Source organism: Mastomys coucha, unplaced genomic scaffold, assembly GCF_008632895.1.
Source record: "Mastomys coucha isolate ucsf_1 unplaced genomic scaffold, UCSF_Mcou_1 pScaffold14, whole genome shotgun sequence".
Classification (NCBI taxonomy): Eukaryota; Metazoa; Chordata; class Mammalia; order Rodentia; family Muridae; genus Mastomys; species Mastomys coucha.
This window is the reverse complement of record NW_022196896.1, coordinates 22,452,193-22,470,970: the sequence shown is the minus strand read 5'-3', so window position 1 is coordinate 22,470,970 and position 18,778 is coordinate 22,452,193. Positions and strand designations below refer to the sequence as shown.

Here is an 18,778-nt window from a genome sequence, read left to right as displayed (position 1 = left end):
TTTGGAGGGGAAACTGTGAAAGGAGAAATTTACATGTAAATAAAGAAAATATCTAATAAAAAATAAAAAAAGTTTTCAAAAAAGAAGTGTGATACCTTGGAAATCAACCGTTCTGAGGAGTAATTCCTTCTAAACCCTCTAGCTCACATGCATTTCTTTTATAAGGCATCTTTCTGTTCCTACTTGAGGCTGCATTGCAGCAAGTAGGTGACTCATGAGCAGAGCACCAGCACTGCTTTTAGGCAGAACACTTTCTGTAACACTTATTGGTCTATTATCTCAATTCTTCAACCTGATGTCTGTTCTTTTTATGCTTGTGGTTCTCTGACCTCTTTTATTCTTTTTACCAACAGTGCCCACCAAGGCTTACTTAACCATGCCAATTTTTCAATCTCAGTTTGTGATGTACCCTTTCTTCCACCTTACTTTCTCTATGATTCTGCAAATAGTTGGGTAGATACACATGAATACACATTGCACTTTGCTTTTTGTAGAAAATAACCAAATGGTGAAAGTCTTACAGAGAAGTGACAGGTTTCCCCAGATATTAATAGGAAGTCTGTTTTCTATAGATGAATAGAGTTACATAGGATAAATGATGAAGAAGATATCGACATGACGGGAGTCAGTAGCAATTTTTTCAGTTCACTAAATGTGCCATGATTGTATTTCTACTTTATTCTCTTAAGACCTTCTATGCTTAGGAAGAGTGCCTATAGAGAAAATGTTTTAAAAATATGAATGTGGATGATTATTTTGATGTGTTCTTTGATTCGGTTTGCAAGAATTTTATTGAGTATTTTTGTATCAATATTCATAAGGGAAATTGGTCTGAAGTTTTCTTCCTTGGTTAAGTCTTTGTGTGGTTTAAGTATAAGAGTAATTGTGGCTTCATAGAATGACCAACCAAGGAGTACAAATGATGGGACTGATTGCTCTGGCAGCATGTGTATAGTAGAGGACTGCAAAGTCGATCATCAATGGGAGGAGAGGCCCTTGGCCCTGTGAAGCTTCTGTGCCCCAGTGTTGGGGAATGCCAGGGCCAATAAGTGGGAGAGGGCGGGGTGGCAGGCAGGGGGAGGGGGGAGGAAAAAACAGGTGTTTGTCCTTGTTGTTTCTTGGTTTTGTTTTGGGGTTTTTTTGTTGTTGTTGTTTTCTTTTTCTTTTTTTTTTTATTTTTTTGAGGGGAAACTGGGAATGGAGAAATCATATGACATGTAAACAAAGACAATATCTAATTAAAAAAAGAAATAAAAAATATGAATGTGATCTAGTTGTAGTTGCTCACATCTATAAGCCCAACATTCAAGAGTCTGAGGCTTCAAGTTTGGAGCCAGTTTGGGCTATACTACCCACTGGGCTCCAGCCTCCAGCCCAGGCTACAGTATGAGGTCCTGAATCAAAAATGAAAACAAACACAAAAGAAAACAAAAACAAAATGCTGGGTATGTATTCTTGTTTTATATTAATACACACCAACAGAGAGTTTTATGTTAAAGTTTAAGACTTATACTGAACTGAGTATATAATCATTATGTACAAAATGCCATTTCTGATTTTGGCTGTCTCGTCTATCTTTATGCCCTGCTGTGAGAATGCTGTTCTGATATACAAAGGTAATTAGCTATGTGGGGAGCTATGTCTACCTATAGTCACAATTGATAGGAGCTGAGATTGAAGTTGAGATGGAAGATTCTTACTTCGGACATTATTGTCTAACCCAAAATTACTAGAAAGTGTCATGATTTGAATCTTAACATCAATGAGTCCAAACACTAACAATAAGGAAGAAATCTGGTTTGTTTTCTCTGAGCCCGGGGGGTAATGAAACAAGAGGAGGTGGGGTCAGGGAGGTTAACATTACTAAGACAGTGTGAGCATGTGTTCACTGTGTGTTGATGTTGCTGATATCACTTAGCTTGTTAAACTATAGTTACTGTTTCTTACAGACCACTAGAGTATTTTATATCTACTACCTGAAGTGGAAATTTCTGGTTTCTTTGGAGACTCAGTAATATCATGTAATGCTTTTCTGGAAACTTTCTTATAAGAGGATATTTTTACTAAAACAGACACATGGGAGGATGCTTTACTGAGAACAGAGTTGTAGTCTTTTTCTGGAAGGTGCCTGGAGAAGGGGTATATGAGTTTTGCTAGAGCAGATGTTTGATGAATATGTGATGTTTGTATAAGTTTAACCCAACAGACCATGAACAACACTGAGTGGTATTGGTTCACCATGCCACTCTTCTGGTCATCATTTGGCTTTGCTGATACTAGTCTTTGCTGACAACGCTCTGTTGCATTGGTTTATCTTGCCACTCTTTGCTGATCATCTGTGGTGACTTCATAGAAAGAAATGCATCAAAGAACTTGTGGTAATGTACTAGAGACTTCTTGCTACTTCTGCAGACTCAGGCCAATTGACAGAGCCTCAGTTTCTTCTGGATTGAACCGCCGTTGCTGATTTGTGAATGGAGTTTGTGAGTGGATTGAGCTAGCATTGCTGATTTGTGTGAACTGAATGCTGATATCCTAATGACACAGATTGAGTTCACCCCAAAAAACTATTTCTAAACAGCTCCACATCCTCCTTGCCCTATTATCTTTTCCTTTCCACTATTTCTTGTGGGTGGTGGGCTAGAATGCAGGTTAAAGCATTTGAATACACTTATTAAAATAGGTTTTGAGAAATACAAGCCTACAACCACCTAGCATACATAAAAATAAGAAATACGAAAGTTCTTGGAATGATCTAGCTAGAGTTAGAAGAGAAAGATGAAGAATGTCTAATTTCCTGGGTGCATATTAGATTCCTCTGGAAAAGTAGGTGCTCCATAATGTTTACTTTTGGTGAGCTTTAAACTCTTTAAGTAGCTTTTTAAATTCCCAGGTTCAATCTTACTCACTGAAACTATATGAAAGGTGGTCTTAGGCACTATTTGTTTCTGAAGTTTCTAAGTAACCCAGTATAGACAGAACTGACAAGAACTGGCAAATGCCCCAAGTTGTGGAAGCCAAATGCAAGAAAAGGAGAGATAAATCATAGATTGGTCTTCTGAGATAAAATATTGTAAAATGAAATAAAATTTCTGCTCATGGAAAAATATCTTTATATATTAACAACAACAAAAGACCGATTAAAAGGTTAGTCTGAAACAAGCGCTTGTCCAAAGTTTTAGACACAAAGCCAAGTTAAAAGAGACTCTTTGCCTTATCTCTAAGAGAACATAAAACAACCCTCTTCTCTACCCATGAGTCAATAAAAGTGTTAAAGCTCAAGGCTAGTTAAAGAATTCACAAGACTTTTTCATTAGCTCCCATCCTGGTTTTTCATAGGTCTTCTTTCTTTAATCATGATCTTCTGCCAGGACACCAAAAAGTCTATCTCTACGGCTTGCCATACTAGTCTTATGTTCTTGTAATACCTTTGATTGTCTTGATTCTCTCTTGCTTCTCATCCTTTGTCCTCTTGATAAAATTGTGATGTTTGGAGAATAATGTCTTTGACAGTGTTAGTCTATTAGTAAAACCAGAAAATGGCAGTTCTTACACAGAATCTAAAATTTAAGAATTGCAAAACGTTGGCATATCTGAGCACTAAAAAACCCAGCATTTTATACACAGTAACAGTCCAGGAGGTTAGTTAACTGAATCCTAACTGCAAAACATATGCTGAAAAAGTAAGTATGTAGAATATAGAAATAGTGAACTAGGAGATCAGAATGGGGACATCACAGCTGATAAACAACCTGATTTTTCATTGTCAGATGAATCTTAAAATGAGTCTAAAATAATTCATGAAAGTAGATATGTAAAATGTAAAAAAGAATGTAAAATAAATTTAGGGGGCTATTCGATTGCCCCTTTTATCTCCACAATAAATAACGTGGAGATCTGTTATTTTATTAAAAGCTTCAGGCATTAATCTGGACAGGCTCTTACCTATTCTAACCTGACTATGCAGGCCTAACCTACTTCCCAGTCACATGCCCCATTGTTTGTCATCTTAGTCTTGGCTCTTGCTGCTCCTGTTCTATCAGTGTCCTTATGGTGACTCTACTGGTGAGAAATGTTTCATGATGAATGCCTCATGGTGAATTTCTCAGCATGAATCTCCTGTTTAGAGACCCATTCACTAGGCCTCCTCTCTCTTGCCCACCTACTGGATGAATCAACTGTTTATTAGGCAATCAGAGGTCATGGAAAACAAGTTTTTGTTTTGGTTTGATTTGTTTGTCTGTTTGTTTGTCTTTCAAAATACTGAGTCTGGAAATGTTTCATATTAATGATCATAACAAAATCCAGACTGCAACCAGATCTCTGGTTAAAGAAATAAACATTCAAATATATAATGCACAAAAACGTTCTCCAACAGAACTCCATCTTCAGAAGTGTTTCCAACAGAATTTTCTAGATAATATTTCAAGTTGTGTGTGCATTAAATATTACTTTCAGCAAAGAAGAGAAGGAAGGAGAGAAGAGAACGAGAGGGAGAAAGAGAGAATGAATTACCACAGATCCTAATATGCTTATATCCTTTCCTTTTCAAAGCCTACAATGTGTCAAAACTCATAAATTGAGTTTAATTAACTTATGTTTGAGAATAGGAGGGAAAAGAAACTTACCTAAAGTCATTGATATTTTTGCAAGATAGCCTAAGTGTAGTTAAAACCTTAAAGTTTTCTTTTGCCTTAGATTTACTTAAAGGTTTTTAATTTTTAATGAGGCAATTTTGGTGATATTGTTTCACTAATATTTTATTCCACAAAACCATAACAAGAGCTTTACCTTCAACACCCACCAAAATTCTCAAAGCAAGTGGCCTTTGGGGTGGGGGGAGAGAGAAAGTAGTATCAAAAACAGATAACCAACAATCAATAATGGATGAGCACTTTTAGTCTAGGAAGAAAAATAAGTGTCATCTATCTCTAAAGAGTAACAGGTACCCTTTAATTTATTTTGAAAACCTGGTGACTAGTTGTATAACTCCATCACATCTCCCTAAAAGTATTTGTGTTCTTCGTGGACTCGGTATGGGGTATCTCAATCTTTCTAACATCCCTCTTTAATTACACAGCAGGCTATTGTGTACTTCCCATCCACAGGCACCCCAACTATTACCACCATTGTGCTGCACACAGTATGAGGCCTCTCCATTTCTTCAAAATAGCTTTCTCATAGAAATTTCCTCTGTAGACTAATGGTTTCACTACAGATTGCCTTCCTCAAGTGGAAACACGACAGTTTGTCTGTAAGGCATTTTCTTCTCTTTACCTAAGCCAGGTCCTTTCCTCTGCAGGGACATTCAAGAAGAAAAAACAACCCCCCCCCAAGAAAAAAAACAGAGCCAAATGCTGTACTTTTATTATTGGAGTGCTATCCTGTTTCTGTAAGAAATACTTGAAAATATGTTAATCTTTCATATATCAGAATTTCGAAGTCATTTTTTATTTTGGCATGATTTCTCCTTGAAAAACCTTATTTTATTTAAAACATAGAAAATCTTCTAGGATTCTCATTAATCAAAGCTGACTTTGTATTTAACATTGTTGATGTGTGGAGTCAAGTCTGAGTCCTTATTTCTCATCAAGAAATCATAGAAAGGAAACACGTTTAAGAGCAACTATCAAGCTGGCCTAAAAAATAGGAAGCTATTTTCAAAATTTACTCAAATCATCAGTGTGCATGACCTCAATTTATTATCAAGAAAGGCATTTCCCTATTAGAATAATGTACAATAATATTGTTCATCAACATTAGAAGACAATAGCTGCAACTGCCCTCAGCTGATATAACACAAGCAGGACTTTGTCTCCGCCTTCAAAACTACACATGTGCTAAAAGAAACCTCAAGCTCAGTAAAATGATGACATCACCAAATGACACCTATCACAAGAGACAGAGAGAGCATGTATGCATTTTATCCACATAGGCAGACCAAGAAAGACTATTTTTTTTCACATATCCACGGTCAACAACCCCACCCATTATCATGAATATAGTGAACCGGATGTTTGTAAGCAGTAAAGGTCTTCCCTAAGCACATGTCAGGCTTGTTTTTCTCTGGAAGAAAGTTATCTTTCCTCAAAGGAAGCACAGGTGAAAATAAAATGGATGCCACCATTCGTCTCCTCTTGTCCCGATGGGCCAGGCATAAACAGCTCAAAGCTGCTGTACTACTAGCCTAGGTGCAAGACTTCGGGGTAACTGTTGTCTCAGCATTCTACTGGTGATTCTCACAGACAGGGGAGAGGAGGAAAAAGCCAGACCATGTTTATCAAATGGACTCTCAGTATTATTTCAAAAAGTAGGTAACCTTATTTTCAAAAGTAATTTTTTCTAGAGAGTTTCCACTGTTGCTAAACATACAAATTTCCATCAACTTACCTTATAAATCCCAGATATTTCTTTAGAAATGGCCTTTTAGGTCTATCAATATTATATGAAGACACAAATGAACTGCAGCTTCATGAGTGTGTGTTAGCAGTAATAATAAGAAATTACTACTACTAATAAGCTCATTATCTTTGCATATTTTATGTTTTGCAATACATTCTTACATTTATTTTCCAATTTACTTCTGCCTATGGTTCTGAAGTCATACAGATATTGATATTTATATTTTTCTGGTGGCAAAAATGACCATTTAATCAAAGCCACACAAAAAACAAACGTTGTTGCTAAGAGCCTGTGCCTTAGTTTTCTGACTTGAAAGACCTATTTAGTATATACATATAGGTGAAAGGGCAGCTATTCATTTTGTCCTGAGAAATATATCTGAACATTTCTCTAGTACTTAAGATATCAGACCACAAAAACAATCATTAATTTTGTATTCATAATTGCCTAGCTGTTGGCTATATTACCAGAGTCATACAAGGTTTCTGATAATTTTCTCTTTCAAACCCCAAGCCTACTGTTTGCCATTCAAAGAGCACTGTGCCAGGAAGAAGAAGGGAAAAAATAACCCACAGGAAACCAACATTTAAATTCAAGACTGTAGCATGATTTGGAAGAATTAGGATGCCAAGTGGTATCTGCCGATACCCTGCTGTCATTCTAACTTTTCTCGGGTTCCTGCTCCAACAGTAGAAAACAAATGTCTAAGGTTAGCCAAAGCAGGACCACGGATGATATGGAATGTCAGAGCTTTCAGTGCAGGGACGACAGTTTAGCTAGTACTTACATTGAACTCCCGTAAGACACATATGGAGCATTCAGCCTATGAATGAAGCATGTGTGATCCTCAGGAGAGCCGGCCAAAGCGTTAAAGTGCATGGATTTTAGATAAGTCAGTGTGAACATGTGGCGCTGTGTGAACAAAATGTGATAGTGCCTATCAGAGTAAGCCTGTAGTGTACTCCAATTTGACACATTCAGCGAAGTTTTCAGTGCTGGGCTTGCTGATGATGGAACTATGCTCACAATTGTTTAATTGTCCCTTGTTCAGGATTTTAAAAAACCAAGGGCATGTTTTCTTCCCACCGAGAAAGACTTAAATAAATGTCATACTGTCATACTGCTTAAGGGCTGTGATTCATTCTTTCTCTCCTTTAAACTAAAAAAAAAAAAAAAAAAAAATGCAGCCTATAGAATTCCTAGCCAATATTATATTTTGCATAAATAACATTTTCTTTGTACTTTCTCTTAAAAATTCTATACCTGACAGGAAATATTTGAGCTTCAACAGCACATACTTGAATTACAATCCTTTGCTCAGAAGAAAAAGAAGGGGTATTGTGTGTACGTGTTCAATAGTACTTTTATTCATATAAGTTGATTTAAACAACTGTTTATGATTATGTTTTTCTATTTACTTGCATGATAGCCTCAACCTCTAATTTATACTAATATAATTAGCTACTATATTCTCCAGGGATTATCTTAAAACCAGGGTAACTTAGAACTAGGTTCACTAGAAACAAGACGTAAGAACAAAGTATTGTGTCAGAAAATTCAATCCAAGGGAGATAAGTGAGCAATGGACCACTGCAGTGTATAAGAGAGACAATGGATGGCAAAAGGCAGCTCTCACACATCTTGTTCTTAAATCCTAGAAGATTTTTGAGAACTTACAAGTCACATGCAGGAGTTCTTTCTTCCTGTAAGTACTGAGGAAGCATAAACATGTCCACTTAGTCAGAGGTCTGTCCTTTGGAATGCTTCCAGGTTGCTCTTTGGATGAACATTTAACTGGTAGCCCAGCCCAGCAACTGTGACAGCAGAGACCATAAAAGAAGGCCTTGGGATGTGAGGGTTTATGGAATTTACCTGCATGAACTGGCTGGGGCTAAAGTAAAGATGGTTTCCCTGTGGCTGTGACAGAGACATAAGGCAGTATATCAAAGTTCTTGATATATGGGAACTTTCTGATTTATGAATAAGTTAGATTCAGAAAGCTCATTGGCAAGTCTGTCAAATGAATATTCTACTCCTCACATGCGTTATTTCCCTATATCTTTCACTTATGTAGATATGTATAAAATGTTCCTGGGGTAACTTGCAGAGGGCCATTTAACTCATGTAGATAAAAATATTAACATATTTGCAATTAAGATATATATTGAAAAGATACTAGTACACCTGTATAATATTCTATATTAGGTAAGGAAGTTACTTAAGATCTTGAGGCTGTTGGGGAACCAAGAAACCAATAGCAACAACCATACCACTCTGTGCTTTGAAATTCCCTTTTGCTAGCACACTGGTGATTAGTATCAAATCAGTTTGGGCAGTGAGAGAAGAAAGGTATCAAATAAAGACTACTGGATGGAGTACTGGCAAAGGGGAAACTTCCCTAAATTGCTTTTTAAAATCCACCTGCATCCAGTCCTGCTTTTTTTCCCATTGTTAGCTTGCATACATTGTCTTTAGGCTTCTTCTCTGACTGCAGTACTACAGTCAGGCTCTGCAAGTCAGCCTTACCAGGGCTGTGCATAAGATCTCCATACCAGAGTGCTGAGAATTCAGAATAGATTCTTTATCTGTCTTAGTCAGGGTTTCTATTCCTGCACAAACATCATGACCAAGAGGCAAGTTGGGGAGGAAAGGGTTTATTTGGCTTACTTCCACATGGCTGTTCATCACAAAGGAAGTCAGGACTGGAATTCAAGCAGGTCAGGAAGCAGGAGCTGACGCAGAGGCCATGGAGAGATGTTCTTTACTGGCTTGCTTTTTCTGGATTGCTCAGCCTGCTCTCTTATAGAACCCAAGACTTCCAGCCCAGGAATGGCACCACCCACAAGGGGCAATTGAGAAAATGCCCCACAGCTGGATCTCATGGAGGCACTTCCCCAACTGAAACTCCCTTCTCTGTGATAACTCCAGCCTGTGTCAAGTTGACACACAAAACCAGCCAGTACATTATCTTTTATTCATTATTTTGAAATCATTATTTTAATGTGAAGAGGAAAATGGCATATATCACCTACTTATTATACGTGTATACTACATTTATAAATCTGTTTTTTTAATTCAAGAGTACATCTATTTTTATGATTACCAAATTTTACTCTATGTCTACTTTATTTTTATTTTTAGAATAAAAGAATAACTGAACAAATCTAGTTGAAGTTCTTCTAAAATAAACATTCTGAGAGTTGTTTTTCTCAGGCACAGCTAACTCAAAGGGAAATCCATCTCTTTAACATCTTGACCCATGTGTAACAATTAAATGAGTAAGCAGTGCAGGTTATAGTAAGTAATGAAAGAGGGGTGCCAATAAAAATAGTGGAATAAAGAACTCTGAAAATACATGCCTCAATAAAGTCAACAAAAACATGGCAGGAATGTGTGAGAGTGAACTCCTCTTAGAACTGTGGAATCTAAGGGAAGCCTATCAGCAGCCCAGCTGAGGCATGTCATAAAAGGATGTGGTGTCCCAGGGTGGTGGTGGCACATGCCTTTAATCCCAGCACTTGGGGGGCAGAGGCAGGCAGATTTCTAAATTCGAGGCCAGCCTGGTCTACAGAGTGAGTTCCAGGACAGCCAAGGCTGTCTGAGAAACCCTGTCTCAAAAAAACCAAACAATAAAAAAAAAAAGATATGGTATTATATGCACACAGGAAAGATCTAGAGTTCGAGGATAACCTAGACAACATAATCCAATCCCATCTCAACAGAGATGCAAACAATCAAAGCAAATAGAAACAATACGTCATATAAACCCACATGAAACTTTGTCAAATATATTTGAGCATTTATCTCACTGTGATCCCATTCCATGCCTGTAACTCAGTGGTGACCCTGAGGGAGAAGTAGCTAAGCTGTCAATGGTGGATGGGGACCAAGAAAAGCTACTAATGCTGTTAAATCTATCCTATCAAAACCATCTTTCAGGTAAAGGAAAGCTTATTATATAATAATTCAAATCAACTACAACAATAATATAAAGGACATTGTTAAAATAAGTATATATGTAATATATATACATTATATTATAAATATTATATATATATATAGTATTTTGCTTCTCAGTCTTCTTTTTACTATCACATTTAAAAGACAGAGTTGAAAGAGCATACATGGTGGGACTCATGGCTCTAGCAGCGTATGTATAGCAGAGGATGGCCAAGTCGGTCATCAATGGGAGGAGAGGCCCTTGGCCCTGTGAAGGTTCTATACCCCAGTGTAGGGGAATGCCAGGGCCAGGAAGCAGGAGTGGTTGGAGTGATGAGTAGGGGGAGGGGGAGGGAACAGGGGTTTATTTTAGTTTTTATTTTATTTTATTTTATCTTATTTTATTTTATTTTTGGAGGGGAACCTGGGAAAGGAGATATTGTAAATAAAGAAAACATCAAATAGAAAATAAATAAATAAAAGACAGGGTTGTAAAACAGTAATCTTTGTTGATGGGCTTATAGTGTACAAAGATATAATTTTGGAAAATAAAAGTAGAACTAGGAAGACAGAACCGCATAGGAACAGATTAGTTTGTACTAGTGTGGGCTGAATGTTTACTAATTGAAATGTAAGGAACTGAATGGATAATTCAGGCAGTAAAATGTCTTGCAAGCATGAAGCCCCAACTTGAATCACCAAAACCCATGAAAAATGCCAGGCATGGTAGGGTATGCTTGCAAAATCTCACAGCCAACAAAATAAATACAGGGAAATCTGTGAGTTTAAATAAAAGTTCAGATAAGAGTAAGAGATTTGCAAAATTGGATGAAAAGAAATAACCCAACCGTGCTATATTTATAAGAAAGAAGTGATCATTTCAAAGGTACAAATAAATTGAAAGTGAACAAACAAAAATATGTATTTCTCGCAAATAAAAATCAAGGAAAAGTTAAGTCACTTGCCGTCTGCCACTATGTCCTGCCTCTTCATATGCTATTATAAAAGCAACAAGAACAAGCAACTATGGGTGGAGACTATGAACCAAAGGGATCTCCCCTCATTACAAACTAGTTTACCTCAGATACTTTGTCATGGGGTTAGGATGCTAACCATTTCTGCAATAGACAACTTCATAGACATGAGAAACAGAGCATTGCTTGTCAAGTCCCAAGAGGAAAGAGGGAATGGTGTGTACTTGCCTAGTAGGCTAGGGGTCTTCAAAGATGATTTTAAAAATTCTTAGTTGGCTACACAGCACTCGTTGCAAGTATATAAATCAAATTAAAATGCACACTTTGAAACAGTTAATGAATTTCATGTTAAATAAATTTTCTCTTTCTTTCCACTGTCTCTCACTCTACCTTTCTCTTGCTTGATGACTATGGTGTTGCTAATCCCCTTGCACTCTTCCATCCTTTTGATAATCTGTCTACTACTGAGCTATAACCCTAGCCTTCAATAAAATATCTTTAGATTGCTAGAGAAAATTAAACTATTCATTCTCAAGTTTTTGTCAAGACTCAAATTGTATTAGGCTACAATAAAATAAACATGAAATACTTTGTAAGTAAAATGAATTATATAATTATTAAAATTTCCAGCTAAACCAACTATTCATTGTAGGGATGAAATGAATTGTAAGATTCTATGAAAATCTCATGCTGCTGCTTGAAAAGAAAGAAAAAGCGGGCTTTCCTGTTTAGTATGGAAACTAGAGTATTACTCTGAATTAAACAAATGTAAACATTTTTATCCCTAATCATAGGAGTCTCACAAATAATGGACTTTAACTATAGCTTCCAGTTATAGTCATTTAAATTGAAATCTGTGGCTAAAATCAAAACTCTTTCAAGTGAATTAGATAGAAACACAAATTTGTCTCTATCTGTAGTGCTAGAGGTAGAGCTCCTTGCTGTAATTAAATCCCTCATAATTTGGAGCCATTCTAAGAATGCACTAATTGTTCTCACACTAGAAAGTTGCAGGCAATAAATCATGAGCAAGAATGCTTCCTTTAGTACGATGACAACTTACTTGAGCACAACTATGCCTTCACTTGGGGCTTCTGTTGTGGACGTACCATACCCCTTTCAAACTTACTCGAAATGGAAGGCATGGTTGTACTTTTTCAGGGTATTCAGGAGATGTGGGATGAAATACTACCAACAGAATAAGTGGTGTCTGATAGTAACCATTGTTTAATAACAATGGTTCATTCATTCATTGGCTAGACCAACTTACTCATCATTCAGCATTTTTTAACTGAACACTGCTAAAGTTTAAAATCTCTAAAAGTATAAATGTTTTCAAGAAGATTCCAGTATTTTATGGGATAGAGAAAAAACAATTAATGATAATTTAATATGCTCCTTGATGACAATCCAAGGCTGTTACTCTTACCCTGAACCACACCACAGGAAAGCCTTTTCTATTAGCTGCTTTTTCTCATTACTGTGACTGAATAGAGTATCTGGCATCAGATTAATGGAGAAAAGGTGTACTTCAGGTCAAGGCTACAGGAGATGCAGTTCATTATGTAGGGAAGGCATGGCACCAGATGAGTGCATGGACAATGTAACATATAGCTCTTAACAATCCTAGTGCCTTAGCAAAACAAGAAGCAAAGATGACACAGGACACAAAGCTCAGGATCCAAGTCTCAGTGATTGAGTACCTCTACCTCAACCCCATCTACCAAAGAATCTACAATCTTAAAAAATGATGCCAAAAGCTAAGCTAAGGACCTAATCTTCAAACATATGAGCCACTACGGGATATTTTACATTCAAATGATGACATTCTGCTCCTGGTCCCCACAGACTTATGCCCATCTCTTTTATTATTGTTATCATCATTATTATTATTCTCTCATATATTACATCCTGACCACAATTTCTCCTATGACCACCCCAAGCCTCTCCTTCCCACTTCCTCTTTCCCTTAGGCCCACCTTCCTCCTCCCCTCAGAAAAGAGCAGACATCATCCTAACATGGCAGAAGAAGCTGCAATAAGATCAGACACATACCATCACATCAAGGCTGGACAAGGCAACCAGTAACAAGAAAGGGTCCCATGAATAGGCAGAGTCAGTGACAACCCCTGTTCCCACTGTTAGGATTCTCACAAGCTACTCAGCCATCACATATATACAGAGGACCTAGGTCAGAACCCCAAAAGATCATGGCTATTTTACAATGTTAACCACATCTTCTTGAATTTTCAAAGTCTCCGTAGTCTTTGACAGTCTGAATACTGTTTAAAAGTTCTAGTCTATTTCAAGATTCAAGGCAATATCTTAATTCTGAGCCCATCAAAATTCAAAAGTAAGCTGCATATTTCTATCCTACAGTAGAGCAAGATAAACATTCTCATTCCAGAGAGGAGAAATTAGGGAAGCAAAGATGAGACCAAAGCAGGATCAAAACCTATAAGGGCAAATATCAAATGTAACTCCACATCCAGTTTGTGATGGGATTATGTATGGTCCAAGGGACTTGTGTGTCCCACACTTTTACATGTGTTGCCATGGGCACATGTGGCCTTTCTCTGGTGTTAGGTTCTCTCATTGGCTTTAGCTTTCCTCAAAGAATATCCAATTTTACAGTATCTCCATTATCCTGTGGCTCACATTGGAACATAGATTTCTACTTGACCATTTTACATACCTCCCACTGAGAAGCTCTTGACAGGGAGCCCACATGTTCTATATATTACTTGACCTCAAGGTTTTATCTAGAATATTAGTGTGGAAGCTTTGGTGAATCACTCACTTTTGTATATTGTATACAATATTGAATACCTTGATGCATTTTCAAAACCAGTTCCTTGTAGATGATACCAAGTTCTGCCAGTTCAACATGTAGACTGCCTTATTGGACTATAGATGAAGCACCTTCCATATGGCTTCAAGGCTGTACCTAGGAAAAGAGTTTCATAGGCAGCTGTATTACAGCAGAATACCTTAAGTGTTCTATATTTTCAGACACTCTCATTGCAAGAAATTTGCATGATTATAGTCTGAAGCTCTCTGAGTACAAGTTTTTCCTGCAATGCAGCTTTCCTATTGTCTGAACAAATCCCATGTTTTTGTCTAAAGGCATTAATATCACTAACAATAATATCATTAACAATTAGAGCCATTTCACCAGAACTTGGACCTGATCTCAAAATTCTGGCTTTAAGCCCCTTTCTGACAAAACTGCACAGTTTTTTATTTCAAATTTTTTTTATTTCAAAAAATTTATTTTTATTTCAGTCCCTTTCTGACAAAATTGCACCTGGCTTCAAGCCCCTTTCTGACAAAACTGCACATATTTTTTTATTCCATTCTGCTCTGTGTCACATAAGTCTGGTGAAGAGCAGTAAACAGAAAGCATACTACAGCATGGCTGCCATGCTGTATTGAAATTTCCTCCATTTAACTGCTTCTTTTGAATTCAACTTCATGAAGATTTTCAGGACACAAACAGAATCCATTGAGACATTCGAAGTATGCTATTATGAATGTCCTCTAGTTCAATTTGGAATAGTATCCTTTTAAAGCTTCACAAGCTTACCTTGCACTATCCACAGTTTTTTTTCTCAGTATCCTTATTTTTCAAATTCCTTCCAGAATGGCCCATTGAGCTCTTTTTACAACCCACTAGTTCTTCTCTGTCCCATGGGTCAAAACTCTTCCACATTGCCCCTGGTAATTTCAAAGACCACAAAATCACACAGTTAAATTCATTACATTAATGAACCCAGTTCTTAGCATCAATTTTCTATATTAGTTTATTTCCTCATGCTGTAACAGAACATGTAATAGATTGATTAAGGGAAAAAGAGTCCTTTTTGCTTCTGTCTAAGACAAATTAGATCATTGTGGTATAGAAGACTTGATTATGAAACATTAAGCTACCCATTCTCACATATCAATAAATCAGGAATCAGAGAGTGACGAATATTTACAGGTATCTGGGTTCATTTTTTATTTTCTTTATGATTAGCCTAGAACTCTATCTCATGTGATAATGCCAACCACCTTCCTGGGAAAGTTTTGCCTGAACACATACAAATTGTTTTACTGGTGTCATAAATGATTCTTAATACAATCAAGTTGTCAGTTAAGTATCACTACTTCCTAGAGAAATAAAGATGATTCCTATGGATAAAGTAGGTAACGCAAACAAAAAGAAAAGGGAAATTTATCCTAGGTACAGGACACAGAATTAATTTAAAACAAACAAGTAAGAAATAATCAAGTGTAGAGCTAAACCTCTAAATGTTTTACCCAAATAAAGCCAGATCAAGAAAGATTTTCATGTCATTTTATGGTGTGTATATCATCCTTTGTTAGTAATGGAAATCCATATGGTGTTTTTAAGAGCTATTCTAATTTTCTGTTTACATTTTTACAGAGTATACTTTTAAAGGAATTGGAATTTCAAGAGACTTACAAAAGTTATTCTTAATAGTTTGTATCACACATAATTAATCATAAATAAAGGCTTTCAAATTTGTAGCATATCTCCATTGAAAAATTGATAAATTTACATGTTTGGATATGGATTGAAGTTGGTGAGGACTAGAACTTTATTAAATCTAAGTGCTATTTCAGCAAAGAAACTTTTTCTCTAAGTCAGAAGTAGATATTAAATTTATGAGAAGTTAAACTTAAGATCAGGGTTTTGGATTGACCACTGCCACCATACAAGCTGCATCTTCTGTAAAGCAAAGACAAGGAACATGCAATCTTGTACATTGTTTCCTCATATGTGTCTCCAATAATATCCATAAAGTCCTCAAGACACTTAAATATCCAAGATTTTCTACTTGTTTTGAACAGTTTCTTCTGGATTTGAAGGGTTAAAATCTTTTTTACAAAGAAGACAAGATAATCAAGTCACCACAAAGTCTAATCAATGTGGTATATTTCTGTCTGCTTTTCCTCTTAGAAAGCTTTTATTGACTGTTAGATTAACCATGAATGTGGTTATTGAAAACACTGTAAAGGCCACAATACATTATAAAGACAACTGTGCACAACCTTTGGGCAAAGCCATCAGAAGCTCTGTAGTAGATGATGAATATGGATATAGTCAGAGAACAAAGCAGCAAAGAGTTGAGATGCATCTCAACAAAAAAAAAAAAGAAAGCACAGAGTCCTCTCGTTTCTCTTTTTGAAAACTTTGATCTCATAAATTGAAACAGTGTCTTATTGTCCCGAACCAAATCCCTCCTCTCTCAGAGGAAAACTCCATGAAAATTAATGTCCACTAGCACTAGTGTTTGTTTGAAGTAAAGAGTCTATTATAACTCCATTAGAAGAGAATTGCTTGTGGCATTAAATTACTGTGGGAAACCTGCCTATGCTCCGCCTTCCCATGCACACATTGCAAAGACCCCGTAGAGAATCCATTAGTAGGACCTAGAGTCACACCAGCCTATAATTTTTCTTTGCCTTAGGAAAACAGTAGCCTGTAATTTTTCTTTCCCTGAGGTTTTAAAGGGGCTATCCCTGGCTGAGTCTCATGTATACTGTTAGCCTCAAGTTCATCTCAAGTTCTAGATCCTATCTGCATACCTTCTAATGAAAGAAGACACCATGGCCTTTCTTGCTTTATAAGATATGTAATGAAGAAGAAATACCTGTTGCCTGAGCTCTCTTTTCCCATATTTCTGTTGTAAATTTGATTTTAAGTTTATAAAATAATCTCACATATTTGGTCTTCTCATAAAATGTATTTATTTTTCTCTATAAAACAGTGTTTATTTTATTTTGTGAGCTTGTAATCCTAGTGAGTAAAGACAGACTCTGTCATTGTAGAAGCCCATATAAAAATGACCATAGTAGAAAGATCATTATTATATTGATGTTCTCACTGGTATTACTTTAAAAATGTAATGTTACATTAAAATGGCATCTGTTCAGTTATGAACACAAAGATTATCAGAGTAAGTCAAACATGGATTGCATTTACTCAAAGCCACAATAATCCATTGGTAGCTTTTAAAGTTTTATTCTCCTTTTCTCTCTGTCTCGGTCTATCTCTCTGTCTCTGTCTCTGTCTCTCTCTTGCTTTCTCTCTCTCTCTCTCTCTCTCTCTCTCTCTCTCTCTCTCTCTCTCTCTCTCTCTCTCTCTCTCTCTCTCTCTCTCTCTCTCTCTCTCTCGCTCTCACTTCCGCTCTCGCTGTGTGTGTGTGTGTGTGTGTGTGTGTGTGTGTGTGTGCCCACAGAAACCAGAAAACATTTTCAAGGAAGAAAAGTAAGTACTTTGAACCTTTGAGCCATCTCTTTAGTCCCTGATTCTGTAATTTTAGAGAAGGGAAAAGACAAAAATCTTAAATGCATAGTATCTATACACATGAAAAGCAATAGTTTTTAAATTAAGTATGTATTTATTTATATCCCAAATGCTGTCCCCACATCCGCCATTCCCACTCTTCACCTCTGAGACAGCAGCTCCTCCCTGGGTATCCCCAAACCCTCATGTATCAAGTCTCTGCAAGATTAGGTGCATCTTCTCCCATTGAGGCCAGACAGGCAACCCTCTGCTATGTATGTGCTGCGGGCCTTGGACCAGCCTGTGTATGCTCTCTGGTTGGTACTCAGCCTTTGGAAGCTCCCAAGGATCCAGGTTAGTTGACACTGTTATTCTTCCTGTGGGGTTGCTGTCTCCTTGAGGGCCTTCAGTCCTGCCACTAACTCTTCCAAAAGGGTCCTCAACCTCAGTCCAACTGTATCTGTCTCAGTCACCAGCTGGATAGAACCTCTCAAAGAGCTGCTATACTAAGTTTTGTCTGTAAGCATGACATAGCATCATAAATAGTGCCCAAGGGATGGGTCTCGAAATGGGCCAGTCACTGGTCAGACATTCCTTCAGTCTCTCCTGCATTTCTTTTCGACAGGGACAATTTTGGTCAAAAGTTTGTAGGTGGGTTGGTGCCTCATTCCTCCACTGGGGTTCCTATCTGGCTACTGGGGGTGATCTCTTCAGGTTCCATATTCCCACTCTCAGCATTTTGGATAAAGTCATCTGCATTGATTCCTAGAAGCCAAAGGTAACAGTTTTAACTTAGAAGTATAAAACTGTTCCATAAAATCAAACTATGTTAAAATTTATGTGTAGAATGAATGATTTCAACATCCTTCTTTGCATATGCTGAGCACAGTTCCAGCTTAGAAATTTTAGAATTCTTAGGCCCCCTTCCTGAGTTATAGAATTAAATATTTAACTTGATAATTTAAATATAGTTACATCTACATACTTACATATCTGTAGATAGACAAATGTCACTTTATCACTTCATTTAAGTTTCAGTTCTAACATAATCATGAGAAAGATCACATCTGCTCTAAAGCAGCACACTACTCCATCTATCTGCCCCATCTCTGAAGTATGCACATGATACAGGCTTGGTCCTTTATTGCTTGTCTCTTCCCACCTGAAC

The 18,778-nt window shown here is 36.9% G+C and overlaps 1 long non-coding RNA gene across 1 annotated transcript in view; it reads right to left on the bottom strand.

Moving 5' to 3' along the window:
- The window catches only part of LOC116089007, a 33,162-nt gene extending 25,849 nt beyond the window's left edge, over positions 1–7,313 (bottom strand). The window contains exon 1 of the long non-coding RNA XR_004118097.1: positions 7,190–7,313. This is a non-coding gene — a long non-coding RNA (uncharacterized LOC116089007). The remainder of the gene's footprint in view (positions 1–7,189) is intronic.
- Between the last annotated feature and the right edge of the window lie 11,465 nt (positions 7,314–18,778).